Source organism: Physeter macrocephalus, chromosome 8, assembly GCF_002837175.3.
Source record: "Physeter macrocephalus isolate SW-GA chromosome 8, ASM283717v5, whole genome shotgun sequence".
NCBI lineage: Eukaryota > Metazoa > Chordata > Mammalia > Artiodactyla > Physeteridae > Physeter > Physeter macrocephalus.
Genome location: NC_041221.1, coordinates 61743559 through 61755584, shown reverse-complemented (window position 1 = coordinate 61755584; position 12026 = coordinate 61743559).

The following is a 12026-nucleotide window of genomic DNA, read 5'->3' as shown; positions in this document are numbered from 1 at the left end:
AGTACTTTTTAGTCCTTAATATGTGTTAAGTACAAGGTTATATTATGGAGGATGCTGACTAAATTAGTTGACATGTAAGAATTCCAATTCTCTAAGGTATGCTCTGACCCTGTCTCTGTCTCCTTATTATAATTGTACCTAGTTACAGATTTCAATAAGAGCTCACATATCCTTATTAATAAGAAAATGAGCATTCAATTCAAATATAGGTACGTACATAGTGTAGTATCATTATCTAATTTGTAAAGGCACAAAATACATTTAGATTAAAGTTCATGGCTAACAACATAATTTAATTGTAGATATAAATCTCTATTTTAAATAGTCTTTTTATTATTTTTGAAATTTTGATGATCTGCTTATGAAATCTCATTAATTGATAAATGTTTTTGGTATCAGCTCTGCCATTTTCTGCCCTTCCCCCTTCACAGGCCTGCATTATCAGTATTATCTTAAGTTCCCAGTTGTCTGTTTGTAGTGATTCATTTTGTTACAACTGGATAATACTACCTAGAAGCATGTTTAGCTGGGCCCAAGGAAATTGTACTATGTTCCAACATATGGAAGACAAATGAACAGACGGGATCTGCACTGCCAACCCCTGAAGTGGAGCTAGGCTTCCCGCACCCCTCTCTCAGTCAGGTGGCTAATGGGCCAGCAACCGTGGTAGTCATACAGGTCCAGCTTCTAGAAGGGGCCCACCTGTGGCACAATGCTTTGCTGTTGCAGTCCTGAAATTATTAATAATTTTAACTTTGAACTTGCATTTTCTCTGCTGCTATTGTGGGTGCGTTTACCTTAAAAAGAAAAAAAGTAAGAGGAAGTGGTTTGGGAATTTTGAGAAGAGATGTAATCATCTCAAAGATTTGGGGTGGGGGGTGGGAGTGAAGGGTACTGGGGATGGATTAGGGCAGTAGAGTAGGGCTGCCTGGCCAGGTCAGGGCTCCTTGGGGATTCGTGATCATAAATTGGTCATTGTGTTTGGGTGACTTTTCTCTAGCCATATTCATTCACACAGTTACAAGAGGGAAGCAGTTGAAACCTTAAATTTGAACAGGGTTGAAAGTTTATAGGCAAATATAACAGAGAGCAGCTAGGAGCATGTGAGAGACTATGAGATCTAAGTTGGACGAGAATGAAAGTGATGACCTCATGGGAGGAGTCAAGAGCGAGCGTGTGGTTTGAGGGCCTGACGGGCTTGAGGAAAGGCTGCAGGCGGCAAGCTGGAATAAGTTAGGTGGGGAGACAAGAAATGCTGGTTAAGGGGGAGGGGGAGGGGGAGGGTAGAAACTTGAAATCAAGACTTCAGAGGAGGCACAGCTATTGGTCATCACAAGATCTGGGACGTGGATACATTGCTGGGCTGGAAGAGAGAAATGAATCGCAGGTGAAGAGGTCCCGACACAGAGCCCAGAGAGCTGAGGAAGCCACTTCCATGAAGTTCCCCTAAAGCAGTGACAGCAGTATTGGAGGAATGAAGAGAGGAGAATTAAAATCTAACATGGGTCATAATAGCGAGGAGGAACAGTGGTTGTACGTTTCAAAGGAGCTGGCTGGCTTGTGCAGAGGGGAACCATCACCCTAACACTGGCACATGGACAGAGCAGGCAGAAATGCCCTTCAGACTGAAAAGTGAAAGGAATTTCAGGGAATCCTGGAGTCGGAGGTGGGGGGAGGAAGAGTAAATGTTCTTTATCAAGGAATGAGAAGTGTAAAGGGAAGAAAACTAAAGTCTTTAAAAAGTCATTTTAAATGTCTCATTAATTCCCTCAAAGATTAGGTCTGTCACCGTACGAGTTAGAGTCAGGAAACTATGGCTACCTCACGTTAGCTTGCTTTGTCAGCGTAACTTGCTTTCTCCGTATTGTATTCTGTTGAATCACACGTCACCGGGTTGAGATACCATCGGAATCATTAGCAATATGCGATCACTTTACATGCAATAGTTTAAATCTGGTCACATTGTCAGAGTCCAAATGTGAAAGAAGCAAAAGGTTACATTGTGTTCATTTAGCAAGCGTTTCTTGGGTATCTTCTCTGTGTAAAGCACTGACTAAATGATGAGGAATGTTAAAATTGACTAGATACTATTCCTGTCCCAAGAATTTCGTAGACTTTGGATAGTAAAATGGTGTCATAGCAACTGGAAGCACTTGTATCTTCCAAGAGTCCAACAGGGAGAGAAAAGGAGTAGCATTTTTCTGGCAGAAGTTTCTCATACCCAATCTCTAACTGATCCAACTCCTCTGATGGGGAAGCCAAAACCCATACCTGCAGCGGAGTGTTGGAGTTCATGTGCATCTCAAAGTGGCAAAAATGGCCCCATTTTGGACTCTGGTAGAGTTGGGTTTGGGTTCCAGAGACCCAGGTGAGTCTGAGATGATCACAGTTGTCAAGACACAAGACAATGGTGCCAGCAGACAGATACTCCATTGAGCCAGCCGCTAAGTTTTAAGAGCAAATGGAATGAAGAAAATCTAGGGACTGTCATAGAATGGATCCCATAGAGAATTGCTTCTTAACACTACCATTCCCAACTTTATGCAAGAATTTAATCCTTCTGTAATTTTTTTTTTTTTTTTTTTTTTTGGTGGTATGCGGGCCTCCCTCTGTTGTGGCCTCTCCCGTTGCGGAGCACAGGCTCCGGACGCGTGGGCTCAGCGGCCATGGCTCACGGGCCCAGCCGCTCCGCGGCATGTGGGATCCTCCCAGACCGGGGCGCGAACCCGGTTCCCCTGCATCGGCAGGCGGACTCTCAACCACTGCGCCACCAGGGAAGCCCCATCCTTCTGTAATTTATAATGCCACGTAGTTGTATTCCAAGGCTGTGTTCGCATGCATTTGCTTCACTGTGTCTATCTTCAGGACTGATATTCAAACTGAAACTTTAGGCAAGAATCTACATCCTCTGCTAAGATAACCACAAGAAACACGTCTACCCAGCTGTTCTGGATCACTGGCCACATTGCCGAGATTACCTGCATTTTCTGGAAAAAGTATTTATTTATCTACAACAGATGCCCATTTTTGCTACACAGCATAAAATTGAACCCAATGGACCATTATATAGGGTCACTAAAATATCGAAATATTGTAGGTTTATTATTTTTAACTAGCTTCTTTAATAAAATCTCATAATTAACTTACCTAGTTAGGAAATAGGATGCTTTAAGCTTTTATTTACAGTTTATCAGAAATGCTTTCCTTCTCTCCCCCAACCTCACTACTAACTGAAATTGATCATAATTATGGATGCTATTTTCATTGAAAAATCATAGATTTAGGGCTAGAAAGAACCTTAGAAATTATGACACTGGACTAAGTGACTTATCAAAATCATGCAGTTCGTGGCAGAACCAGATTTTGAAATATAAGGCTTGGTATAAGAAGAGACCAAAAATATCCTCTAGGTCATTATTTTTCTTCACTAAATCTCTGATATTAATACCCTTGTATAAACAACCCTTTCACTAAAAATTAAATACAGAAATATATTTCAGACTATTTGGGAGTTCTGATTGGTCACAGAATGTGATCATTTTCCTTTAATTGTATTTGAAGATATTTTTCTGTTCATCTTATTGTTTTTAGTTTTAGCCAGTGTCACTATTTTTTAAAAACCCCTGAAAGCAAAGTTAGTTTTGGCAGCCTTCAGAAAACCAAGGTTGCTTTGAGTTATACATGGACTTCTTGATGTTTTTATCAATTTAAATAAAAGTTCTACAGCTCCCTTTAGATAACTTTTACGAGGTCATTGTATATGGATGAGTCATCACACTGTTACTAGAAAATGACTTTAGGAATAAGCCATACAGAGATCTGAAAGAGCTTTGTGTGTCACTATGACAGTTATGCAAGTGGAAAGAATAGCCTTGAATCCAAAGAAAGGAATAGCATGCACCAGAACATTTCAGCAACCAAACAAAATATTTCTATTAACTATATAGTTTTGTAATGATATTATTTATTTACTTCCTGGTAAAGAGATTTACCAAAATAATCTTAATTAATATGAATATGCCCATAGCTACCCAGAATCTTGGCTGTTTGGCCAGTACCATCCCTAATGAGGCAGATGTCAAATTTAGACTCAAATCCCTGTGGCACTTGGCTTTGGAAGTGAGTTTATTATTCAGGACTAAAAGTCCATTTCAGACAATAGGTATACATGGGATAGTTTATTTTGTTACTAAATATGTCTCTGGATAATTTATTTTGTTATTTAGTTTGGGAATACTCAATACTAGAATCCATACACATCAGATTTTCACTGTTGCAGTCATTGAAAAGAACTGGATGCTTTAATAGAACAAAAGAGAACGGTTTTATTTTTATCAAACAATCTATTAAAATTTTTTAAACTGCTGCTTCTCAAGTTCTTCTTGGTCAATTTCTTAAACAATGGACCAAAATGAAACTTTAAAAGTCTTTTGTTGGCACTTGATTTCTACGTGATAGAGTCATTTGCCATTGTCATTGTGTAATACTTACAAAGTTTCCACTAGGTTACAGTAAAAGATACCTATAAGATGTCTTATTTGTTGACCAACACTATGAGTTAGCTAAGGCAGGCTCTTGTCACCTCCATTTCACTGCTAAAGAAAGGGAAGTTCAGGAGTCATGTGATCTGATCTATATGCCATAACTAGTTCATGTCTCTTTAGAATTAAGCCTTATAAAATTTAGACAGTTCATTGATATATGTGAGTATTGTGACCTATATCTCTAGAGCTCTATTTATACAAACAAATCAAGAGCTGCAATCTATCTTTATTTTTAACTTCCTAATTTGGTCAGCCTCTTGGGAACCAGTATCAAGAGCTCTCAAATACCCCTTAATTCTTAGGAGCATCATTTTATACTTCCAGGGAAGACCTCAAGTTTCAGTGGTATTAACCCTTAACTCCTGGAGGAGAGAATGTCATGGTAACAGGGGTTTAACAGAGCGCTTCCCAAAGAGACAATCAGTTCACAAGGGCTTGAGCAAAATCAAGATCATTCCAAGGCCCAGGACCATGATCATGGCATTGCCCTTGTCCTGGATATGATTAATCTATGATCCATTCACAACTTCTGTGAAGCCCCTTCAGAGCTCAAACCTATTATATCACAGGTCCTTAGAAGGCTATTGCCAGAAAAGACCTTGGAAGTCATCCAGTCTAACACCATTTTATAAAAGTAGAACTCTAAGATAGACATTGATGGGTAAGAGACATTAAGTCAGCATCTCACAATGAGTTCTCCTTGACCCCAGGCTGGTTTGCAGGTCCAGCTTCCAGAACTGTGATCTTGTCTTCAGTAATCATAATTGGCCTTGGCAGTGCTCTCATATTAATTTACAAAAAGCTTTGGGCTAGAACCCCCATAGTGAACTTGCAAAATAAGTCTCATAATCACTATTTTATGGATGAGGAAACAGAGGCATGGATATTAAAGAATCTACTGGAGGCAACTCAGTCAGTAAATGGTAGAGATAAGCTATGATGTGTTCTTTCCGTGTGGCACAATCCATCCCAATTAGTGACTCTTGACCATAAACACTAATCTACCTGAAAAAGTCCTTTTTTCAAGATCATGATTATGATTACAGTCATCAGCATTCAATCGTTTATTTGGCACTTATTATTGACCAGCTAGAGTTCACCCTTGAACAACGCAGGGGTAAGGGGCACTGACCCTCCCTGCAGTCAAAAATTTGCATATAATTTATAGTTGGCCCTCCGAACCCTCTGCATCCATAGATTCAACCAACTGTGGATTGTGTAGTATTATAGTATTTACTACTGAAAAAAAATCCACATATAAGTATATCCATGCAGTTCAAACCCATGTTGTTCAAGGATCAACTGTAATGCTAAGTATAGATATTCATTAGTTTAGCTTTCATGTTTTAAACTATAAACTAAACTTAAACACAGTTGAGTCTCATTATTCACTGGAGTTATGTTCTATAAAATCTCTACAAACACTGAATTAGCAAATACTGAATCATTGTGCCACAGGGGAAATACAGGGTTAGGTTTCCTGCAAGCCCGCTGCTCACATTTTCATCAATAGATCAATACATAACATTATCGTATGTTTGTTTCCATTTAAAGACACCTTATTTAATATAAATTGATTCATTACCATTGAACTCAGCCAAAAGCACCATACTCTTACCTGAATGAAGCTTTTCTAGCGCATGTATCTGTCATGTAAGGCACAACACAGCCTTCTTTTCTTAGGGGCCCTAGACAGCACCTCAGGCCCACACCCAGGGACCATTTTAAACAGCAAAACTAACAACAACAACAAAAAACACAAAAACAAAAATTCAAAAACTGTGACCCTAAATAGATCCTAAAAAGGATACTGGTTTATAGCATGAGTGCTGAAACAAGAAGGCATCACCTTGTTTGACCTCCGTTGAGAACGTGTGTATCAAGTGACAACTTTTTTACCATTCTGCACATGTGCACCTCCATGAATGACCCACTGAAGCACTAAGTATTGATTTGAGGGTTATAAATAAACCATAGCACGTGGTGAGTTCGCAAATATGGAATCCACAAATAATGAGGAACAAATGCAATTAAACTACGTATTACATTTACTATAATTATTAAAGTAAATAATTAATAAATTCAAATAAAAATACCATAAAAATAAATTTAAAAGAATTGGAGACAGAGTGTAGATTCTCACAAAGTATGTGGAAAATAATAATTAATAAATAAACCTATGATAAGCAAAAAAAAAAGAAAAATTTTATCAAATATCCATTTGTTTAAATTATTAAATCTGATCCCTGTCCTTAGGAAGCTTGCAATCTAGTCCCAAAGGTAAAGAGCAAATTTATAAACAAACCAAAAATATATAATTCGTATGTAGGAAAAGGCATGAGGGAGTATAACTCGGGGGGCCCTTTTACCCTGGGTGGTCAGCATTAACTGAACTTTTGCCTCCAAACTGGGCACAGGAAGTTACCAATAAGAATGTCAATGCAGGAAACATCTGGAGATTCTGCTCTCCCACTCTTCCCTCTCTTCCTTATCACCTAGGGAGAAAAGAAGCACCCCATAGCTCATCCTGAAGGAGAACTTCTGCCAGGGATACTTATATATACAGACATCAAGACCCCTGAAATGAGTTCACCTCGTGTCCTCACCCCTCACTTGCACTCGTAAACACCACTCTATTTTAAATGTTCACTCGGGCCATTCACAGGAGGGGCATAGAACAACGTGAAATTCAGTTTTTTAGCTATCAAGTAAGAGGTGCTGAAATGGATTTTTGCACAAATTAAAAGTACTAATAATCAGGTAAAATTGGTTCAAGGGTTTTCTAAGAAACATCTCAGATCTTTATCACAGAAGCAGATTAATACCCATTAGAGTTGAAATGGGCTTTAGAAATATTTTATTCCAGTCACCTCATCTTACAGAGATAGGAACTGAAGCACATTTGCTCAAAGTTATAGAGATAATTACTTGCAGAGTCTGGATAAAATAGATCAGTTTTAGATGACAAATTCACTGGAAAGAAGATATATATTTATGTGTCCCAGACTTAATAAATTTTTAGTGTTTGATAAAAGTTGAATTGTTATACCATATATATACATATACATATATATATGGTATGTTTAAATGTCAAATGAATGCATTTTAAAAACTGAATGCATTTTTTAAATGTTTAACTGCTGATTCATTCCTTACTAATAAGCAATCTGACACTTTCTATCCACACACACACACATCTATCTGATGAGAAAGTTTTAATTCAAGCAAAGACCCCTTTACTTACCTAACCTGACGGCCATAGGCCATGCAACTTAAAATTGTATCAGGCTTCCTCAAAATTAACTTTAAGCATGGAGCCAATAATATACAATAAGGTTAAAAAATTAAACGTCTAAAAAGTCATCTATATTCGTTTTTATCCTTAATAAAAGTATTTACATTCTCCATGGACTGATTATACATCAAAACTGTTCAATTTAAGAACTAAAGAGCTTAAAATGCTTTAAGCATGGCAATAAATAAATAATTAACCCCTTACAAGCAAATAAAAAGACAAATAAACTGAGAAAAACAATTGCAATAGACCCCAGATGATTAATAGCCCTAATATAAAAATAACTTCTAGATATGGGAAAGGAGATATACCCATAGAAAAGTGGGCCAGATAGATGAATTAAAAAAAGAAATACAAATGGCTGTTAACCATATGAAAATATGATCAATCTTACCAATACGAGAGAATCAAAATTAAAACTACAATACACTGAGAAACCATTTTCACCTACCACATTGGCAAAATTTTACGTGTGGGGAAATAGGCACTTTTGAAAATCATTTGTGGCAATGCAGAATGATAATACCCCTATGGAAGGAAATTTGACAGTGTCTTCCAAAACTACATAGGCATTTACTCTTTGACCAGCAATCTCATTTCTACGATTCCTTCCTAAGTATTGATACTATGGCAAAAAAAAAAAAAAAAAAAAAGGGACGTTTACTAAGCTTTTCATGGCAGCCTTGTTTGCAATAGCAAAAGACTAGAAACTACCCAAATGGCCATCAGTGGGTATACTAGTTTCCTAGTGTTGTCACAACAAATTCCCACAAAGTGGGTGGCTTAAAACAGCAGAAACTTACTGTGTCACAGTTCTGAAGGCTAGAAATCTGAAATCAAGGTGTTGCCAGGGCCATGCTCTCTCTCAAACATATAGGGAGGAACCCTTCCTTGCTTCTTTTAGCTGCTGGTCTTTGACAGCAACCCTTGGTGCTCCTTGGCTTAGAGATATGTCAATTCAATCTTTACCTCCATTATCACATGGCCATCTTCTCCCCGTGTGTCTCTCTCCTCCTCTTGTAAGAACACCAGTCATACTGGATTAGAGTCCAAGTAATGTATGAGTATGACCTCATCTTGACTTGATTACCTCTGCAAAGACTATTTCTAAATAAGGTCACATGCACGGGTACCAGGGGTTAGGACTTGAACATATCTTTCTTTTTGTGAGGACACAATTCAACTTATAATAATAACGGATAGATTGAATAAACTCTGGTACATGAACACAATGGAAATCTATATACCTATCATAAGAATGATTAATATAGCTACATACTACCATGGAATATTCTCTAGAATATATTGTTAAGTAAAAATAGCAAAGTGAAAAAAAAGTGTGACGTCTATGCTACTATTTAACTATGTCAGGATATGCTTATTTAATTAAAACACAAAACAATAATCATCATAATAATGGAGCCATTAGGGAATAATATGAAAAAGAAATAGAAGTTAAACTTCCATGGGTATCGGTTGCTTTGTGGATTTGATTTCAGCACCACATAGATATTTTACATAATTAAAAAACAAAATTTAAATTTAAAAAACAAACCCTAAACATCAAAAGCAAAATGTACTAAATGAATCTGTCTTTCCAGTTGGTGGAACTGACATAGGAACTATTTCAATAAAACACAGTATTTTGAAAGTACATCTCTTAGAACAAAGAAAAGTGTGAAAAAAAAATCTTAAACTGTTTTTCAGTGACCGTACTGTTGATGGTAGTATTAAGCCTGTTAGGTATGTCATATATATAATAAGTAAATAAATTGAGTGATTAGGTGGGTGTTATTGAAAACCAGAATTTAGGTCTGGGAGAAAGGTAATAAAAAATAAGATTAAGGTTAAGTAAAAATGTAGTGTGATGACAGTATTGTGGTTACATTTAAAAGAGGGTTTTGTTTTGTTTTTTTGCCTTTTAGAGACAAACACTGAAATATATACAGATGAAATAATATCATATCTGGGATTTATTTCAAAACAATCAGGAAGGTGGAAAGGGAAATGAGGGGGGGTGTAAAAGAAACAAATTGACTATTAGTAGATAATTGTTGAGCTGGGTTATGGGTATGTGGGGAATTTATACCACTGTCTCTACTTTTGTACATATTTGAAACTTTCCAAAATATATTTTCCTATATGTACTGTATTTATTATATATGTAAAACATAACTATATATGTTATAAATATGAATATGCATATGTTGATTCTAAGTATTTATACATTCATATATACACATAAGTAAATATACCTAGTAAGAACAATAAAAATGTATAGGTTTTTTTTTTTTGGTATGCAGGCCTCCCTCTGTTGTGGCCTCTCCCGTTGCGGAGCACAGGCTCCGGACGCGCAGGCTCATTGGCCATGGCCCACCGGCCCAGCCGCTCCGCGGCACGTGGGATCCTCCCAGACCGGGGCGCGAACCCGGTTCCCCTGCATCGTCAGGCGGACGCGCAACCACTGCGCCACCAGGGAAGCCCCAAAATGTATAGGTTTTTGATCGACCCAGTTGCCCTGTCATTCAACTTATTGACATTGAATTAGCGTTGCCTTTTGACCAATCACCATCTGCCCTATGGGCAGTAGTGTCAATCATAGTCATCAAATAAAGCACACTCACCTTCCCTTTGGGACACTTACCTATATATATGGGACTTCCATAGGAAAACAACAGAAACTCTAGCAATTCCTGGTTTTCTAGTTAATTTCTCAGCCCCACCCACTCCAGATCTCCTGATTCCCAGCACGATGTAGATGTGGCAATCACAGTAGCATGTGGATTGTGGGTGTCCTCTTGCTGAATTTGTGCAGCAAAGTTGAAATATGTCACCCTTGACACCAGTTTCTTTCCCAGGCAATACCAGATGTCTTGTAGGTTTGATCTAATTAGATGTTGTATCTTTTTACTTTGATCCTTTAGTCACCAGATTAATTTTCACACCAGTGGTAAAGTTCAATGACGCTAAAGTACGATGATAAATCAGATACATCACCCCTTCTCCTCTAGGAAGGGATGAGTAAGGATGTGGAGAAGGAAACTGGGTGTGGGTGTCACTCTAGTGAAAGCCCTTCCATGGTAGACACGAGGCCAGAAATACAGAGGCTCCACCCTCGCGCTTTCTGTAAACCTTCTCTTTTCTTCAAGGCCAACACTTCGGCTGTTACTGAGTCTGCTCTTTCTCCTCTTCAAATCACACTCTTATTTTGTTTTAGATATATGTATGTGTATGTATGTTTATGTACATTTATTCATGTCAGGGTCTAGGTGTTTATAAACTTTAGTAGAATGGATATATTTGTTTTGCCTTGACCTATGTATAAAGGATAAATTCCTGTTGGCTGTTCTCTGCCTTCCATAGGCTTCTCCATTCAGGTTGGTTGTCCTATCCTAGGTTTCCTCCTTGAGCTTCAGAATAGGGCTCTTGAGAGAAAAGAAAAAGCTTCAATCATTATGGCTGCCTTCCCATGAGCCCTTAACATTTATTGTTCTTTCTAAGAGTGTTAATACTAAGAACAATTTCTTTTAAAAGTTGCATTAAAAATAAAAGAATGGTCAACGTGAAAAAGAAAAAGAGAACAGTTTCTTCTTCTAGTGAGTCTGGGATGTTAAGTTACTGCCAAGACCCTCACCAGGAGACTCTCTGGACCAGAGCTAAGAAGGCCAATGGAATGTACTAGAAAGCAAAAGTAGGTTGTCGGTGTCAGGAACAACCCATTAGGTTTTAAATTTAAAATAAGTGTTTTGTATTTTACACATACCTTCAACAATTTACATTCTTTGTGGTTAAAATTTTAAAATCTTGGATTTGGTTACTGTGGCACTGATTTGAGCTTATCTCATGTCCAACTGTGTGAAACAAAGGCTTGGCCAAGTACCCTTCTATAAAATCCACACTGAAGCTGAACGGTTATTAGATTCATATAACTATATTTTCTATTAGAGCTAAGGCATGCCCCAAGTAAATTTACTTGCAGTACTATGTATAGCAAATGAGAAATTCAAAAGCAAAGCATTGAGGTTCTGGATATTTTGTGGCTGTACATTTTAGGACTTAATTCAAGAAAATATTCATAATATGATATTTCAATGCTAGGATGCCTGGAAAATATAAAACTGAGAAGCTTTTACATTTATGTTATGTGTAAGCTCAGCACTATTCTGGAAAAATGTCTTTCTCATTTG